This window comes from Berghia stephanieae, chromosome 3, assembly GCF_034508935.2.
Source record: "Berghia stephanieae isolate SIO BIC M18660-M18661 chromosome 3, UCSD_Bste_1.3, whole genome shotgun sequence".
NCBI classification, from domain to species: Eukaryota; Metazoa; Mollusca; class Gastropoda; order Nudibranchia; family Aeolidiidae; genus Berghia; species Berghia stephanieae.
Window position 1 is genome coordinate 102,548,370 of NC_088362.1, and position 6,375 is coordinate 102,554,744.

The window sequence follows — 6,375 nt, forward strand, 5'->3', positions numbered from 1 at the left end:
GAACTCGAAAAATAAAAAGATCTAACGACATGTATAACGAAAATGGAATTAAAGAGCAAATCTGGCTACAAAAATCGCTGGAGTTCTTTTGTTTCTACGTTATTTTTAGTGTCCATATTTAGAAGATCGGAAATTATATTTTATTCGCATATTTATTTAGTTTATCATCAGCTATGAGACCTGGCCGAGGTGAAACAATGTGACGGAGTAACATGGAGCACCTTTTCATTACACCCACGAACCCCCAATGAAAACGCCTCGAATTATAGTCCGATATATGAATATTGCACTCATAATATACTCACAAACTACCACATAGAACTGGAAAATGATATTTAGTAATCGAAAATAGATTATGACCAGCCCTCGACACATTTATTTTATTATTATTTTTTTTAAAATGGTTTTACGGCGCTTGCAACACATTAAGGTCATATCAGCGCCAGTATAAAGGAAGAAAATGGGACAGTAAAAAGTGTTAGAATTATAATTAAAGCACCCAAGAAAAGGTAAGACAAAGGGGAATTGGTCCAAATAGGGAACAGATGTAGATCCCAAGAGCACACTATCAATGTACTTAGATTGAGATCACCTAAATGTCTCACCCAGACACAAGCACAGGTCCCCGCTAAGAGGAACACACTCAAATGTTTACAAGTCATATGTTTTTTTTTTTAAAACAGTACATAACAGAGAGATGATTCACAAGGAAAATAAAATAACATCCAAAACAATAACTATGCATTCGACTGTTTCCCTCCCAGCCAGGACTCCGGTCAGGGCCAGGACAAAACCAAGTAATCTCATTCCGAGACAAAGACAGAAAGCATGTTGTAAAACAGATATAAGGGGATAGAAGACACATTATGTACCTCCCTGCCCGCTATGGGAGGTCAGGAACCCCACCCAGCCTCCACACAGTGACAGTGAATGTTTTCCATGGCAGAAAAAAGATATGTTTTGTTTTGTTTTAAGGGTCTTACGGCGCTTGGAACACATTTAGGTCATATAAGCGCCAGTAAAAAGGAAGAAAATGGGATAGTAAAAAGTTTTAGAATTATAATTAAAGCACCCAAGAAAAAGTAAGACAAAGGGGAATCGGTTCAAATAGAGAACAGATTTAGATTCCAAGAGTACACTATCAGTGTACTTAGTTTGAGATCACCTAAAAGTCTCAACCAGATACCAGCACAGGTCTCCACTAAAAGGAATACACTCAAATGTTTACAAATCATATGTTAAAAAAAAATAGCAGTACATAACAGAGTGATGATTTACAGGGGAAAAAAATATCATCTCCCAAAACTGTAACTTTACATTCGACTGTTTCCCTCCCAGCCAAGGACTCTGGCCAGGGTCAGGACAAAACCAAGTAATCTCATTCCAAGACAAAGACAAAAAGTAAGTTGGAAAACAGATATAGGGGATAGAAGACACAGTAAGTACCTCCCTGCCCACTATGGGAGGTCAGGAACCCCACCCAGAATCTTCCTCTGTGTATAGCCTGAGGCCATTCAAAGTCACGGTTACAAAAGCAACAGCATGGTATCATCACTCAGATCAGATTATTACCGTGATAAAGAAAATAATCTTCTACTTCTACAAAAACAACACATTCCATTTCCCCTAACAGGGAGGTCTACAACCAGGGCCTGGACAGAACTAGTCACACCACATCAAGACAAGAAAACAGAGAATTAAAGAGAAAGAGATAATAAATTAGGGGGATAGAAAACTATCAGTATCCCCTACCAATTTCCCATTCACTTGTTCACCTCGCCTTAGTTTTAAAAAGTTCAGTCTTGCTCTTAAAAAGGTTAAATCATTAAATCCACACAATCCAGATTAAAGGATCAGTTTTAATTCCAGTTACAAACATAAAATCAGCATTATACATATAACAAGTCATTCTATAAATTATGTAAAAAATAGGGAAAACATGCTGGCAGAAAAAGCAAGAAATTAAATACACGCCGTGATGATGATTGAAACAAGTTTTAATTTACACGAGCATCAAACTCGAAAGACTATTTACATCAACATCGAATCCAAACAAAACATCACACCTCCTGTTCTCATGTCTTTCTTTTTTACATGAATTATCCATAGAATGGCAGAGCACATCAATCTGCTAATGGTACAGACTTCCACTCAATATTGAAAATAAATAAATAATAATAATGAAATAATAATAATAATAATAATAATAATAATAATAATATAATAATATAAATAATAATAATAATAATAATAATAATAATAATAATAATAATAATAATTTATAATAACAATGAAATAATATAAATGGTACATTTATCAAAGCTTACAATCCTATAGAAATGTATACATTATGTTGAAGGCGTCCTCATTAAAATAATATTTTAAAAAAAAACATGAAAAAAAAAAAGGAAAGAAAAAGAAAGAAAAAAAAAGCTCTGAATATTAGAATGAATTAATTGAGACAGCAAGTTTTAACTCTACAAAATGCAGTGTTTTTCGCCACTAAATAGTATTTGAATCCATATTTTCTCTCAAGTCCAAATCCTATATAATATGACATTTAGTGGGTATCGTATTATTTTATTTTTTTAAATCATTGTGTCAACCTTTTGAAATGAAGTACGAGCTACACTTTCGGTTCAGGGTCAACACAGATAGTAATCAGATTATAAATCTAAGAGTTTATTTGGAGTTCCAAACATCACAGAAAAGGGGAGCAATTCAAACAGGGAACAGAATAGTCGACACCATGTGTCTAGACTGAGAATTCTTAAAAGTGAGCCTTTTTTATATAGCGCAATATCCATTGATATGTGCTCAAAGCACTTTAAAAGGGGTCCAGCAGCAACACTTGTTACATAAGATGTGACCTGATGCCTTTTGGTCACTATTTTTTTTTTCAACAAAGACAATGCTGTTATCATCCAGGTACTCATTTTACACCCAAATAGAGTGAGAGAATGTAAGTAAAGGTTTTTTTTCCAAACACTCAACTTTGCCTACAGGTCAGAAGCAGAGTGTCATAAGACCACAAAGTTGCAACAGCCATGCAGTGTAAGGGGATCTAGACAGAGATGTTTTTGTTTTTTTGTTTTTAAGGGTTTTACGGCGTTTGCAACACATTTAGGTTATATCAGCGCCAGTAAAAAGGAAGAAAATGGGATAGTAAAAAGTTCTAGAATTACAATTGAAGCATCCAAGAAAAAGTAAGACATAGGGGAACTGGGAACAAATAGGGATCAGATGTAGATCATCCGGACACAAGAACAAAATCCAACAAAGAGGAACACACTCAAATGCTTACATTATACATTAAAATATAACAAATATAATAATACGTAACAGAGAGATGATTTACAAGGAAAAAAATATCATCTCCCAAAACAATAACTATGCATTTGACTGTTTCCCTCCCAGATAGGACTCCGGCCAGGGCCAGGACAAAACCAAGTAATCTCATTCCAAGACAAAGACAGAAAGCATGTTGGAAAACAGATATAAGGGGATAGAAGATGCAGGATGTACCTCCCTGCCCACTATGGGAGGTCAGGAACCCCACCCAGACCACAAAGTTGCACACAGCCATGCAGTGTAAGAGGATCTCGACAAAGAGGGACAGAGCATGGCTTAGTAACAATATTAATATTAGCATAATAATAACTAACAACAACAAACTTTAAACAGATAGATGATCTAGTACAGGAAATGAAAATATTCTCCGAGTGAGGACATTTTATGATTAACTGTTTCCCTGCTCAACAAAAGATCAAAGGCAACAGGGCATACGAATGACGAAATGTTTCTAAATTCAAAAGCAAAACACAAAGCCCAGAAAGAGAAAAATGTTAGAGGTCAGAGGTCGGAAGCAGAGATAGCAAATTTTAATCCATCTAGAACCCGCAGAGGGTACACAGAGTTTATCTTCACCCACTGCTCTTTTGTTTGTTTGTCTTTGGGGTTTTACTTTTACCACGATTGCGACACTATAAAGTCATGTCAGCGCCAGTAAAAAGATATTGTTGTATACTTAAAGTTAAGAAAAAGCAAGACAAATGGGACTTGTTCAAATAGGGAACAGAGGATTCCATGAGGATTCCAATGTGCCCATTTTGAAATTACCAAAAAGTGCAATTCAAGCACAAGCAAAGGATCCTCCTATGAAGGATATACTTTACTTATAACAAATACAAAATTAATCATCATTGTAGTACGTAAAAGAGAAATGATTTACAAGGAAAGAGATATCATCTCTCATACATTTTGAACGTCTCCCTTCAGCTAAGGATCCCCACCAGGACAAGGAAAATGTTTTTGTTTTTAAGGGTTTTTTACGGCGCTTGCATCACATTGTTTTTGTTTTTGTTTTGAAGGGTTTTACGGCGCTTGCAACACATTTAGATTATATCAGCGCCAGTAAAAAGGAAGAAAATTGGATAGTCAAAAGTTCTAGAATTACAATTAAAGCACCCAAGAAAAAGTAAGACAAAGGGGAACTGATAACAAATAGGGATCAGATGTAGATTCCAAGAGCATACCACCAATGTACTTAGTTTGAAATCACCTACAAGTCTCATCCAGACACAAGCACAAAATCCAACATAGAGGAACACACTCAGATGCTTACATTATACATTCAAAATAAAAATAATAATACACAACAGAGAGATGATTTACAAGGAAAAAAATATCATCTCCCAAAACAATAACTATGCATTTGACTGTTTCCCTCCCAGCTAGGATTCCAGCCAGTGCCAGGACAAAACCAAGTAATCTCATTCCAAGACAAAGACAGAAAGCATGTTGGAAAACAGATACAAGGGGATAGAAGACACAGTATGTACCTCCCTGCCCGCTATGGGAGGTCAGGATCCCCACCCAGGTTGCATCACATTAAGGTCATATCAGCGCCAGTAAAAAGGAAGAAAATGGGACGGTAAAAACTTCAAGAATTAAAATTAAAGCACCCAAAAAAAAGGTAAGACAAAGGGGAATTGGTTCAAATAGGAAACAGATGTAGATTCCAAGAGCACACTATGAAAGTACTTAGTTTGAGATCACCTAAAAGTCTCACCCAGACACCAGAACAAGATCCCACTAAGAGGAATACACTCAAATGTTTACAAATCATATGTTAAAAATAAAAAAATAACAATACATAACAAAAAATATCATCTCCCAGAACTATAACTATACATTCGACTGTTTCCCTCCCAGTTTCACTTAAAAGTCTCATCCAGGCACAAGCACAGGTCCCCACTAAGAAGAACAAACTCAAATGTTTACAAAATCATTATATATATAAAAGAAAAAATAATTCAGTACATAATAGGGAGATGATTTAAAAGGAAAAAAATATCATCTTAACTATACATTTGACTGTTTCCCTCCCAGCCAGGGCCAGGACAAAACCAAGTAGTCTCATTCCAAGACAAAGACAGAAAGCATGTTGGAAAACAGGTATAGGGGGATAGAAGACACAGTAAGTGCCTTCCTGCCCACGATGGGAGATCAGGAACCCCACCCAGAGGACAAGAGAAAAAAAACTGAGCAAATCTCAATCCAGAACAAAGACAGAGAACAACATGGAAAGAGAAGACCTATACAAGGGATAGAAGACACAGCAAGTGACCTCTCCGCCCACCATGAAAGGTCAAAAGACCACACCCACCCACTGCTTTTTTAAACACGTTTATCAAAAATCAGCTGTAGAGATAATTTATGATTTAAACCGTCAGATCATTTTATCTATTCACAAGGAGCTTATAAAATGGTTTTACTCAACAACATTTTTACATATACATACATAAATCATTTGAACTAAACAGAGAAAATTAGAAAAGTTTTAACTTTAAGAGCCAGAAAATGATGAAAAAAAGATGTATATTTTAGCATTACCCTACACTTTGCAATATGGAGAGGAACTCGTCAGCCTATCACTATCACACAATATCAAGCTATTGCCTGACTTACACTTACAGGGCGATCCCCAATATTTGTCCAGACACGAGACTCACTTTTTGTACACTCATCAACAGATTACTCGATCATTTTTACTCACTGATTTTTTTTTGCCAACATTTATAAACATTCACAAGCTGGCAAAAGGAATGAAAACAAATAAGTTAAAAACACATGATTATATATGGTTGATTGTTTCATGAACAAAAGTAGGGGCACGCAATAATACATAATATATGTACAGCTGCAATAAAATATTTATACAGATAAATAAAGTAAAATATACTGACCCAATCTAAATAGGATCATGCTGTGCATAGTTCCAAAAAGAATTTTAAGCCTTTTTATGAACAAGATGCCCACAATTTTTTCTTTCTTGATTGTGTGGCATGGCATTCTAAGAACTACCAAAACATC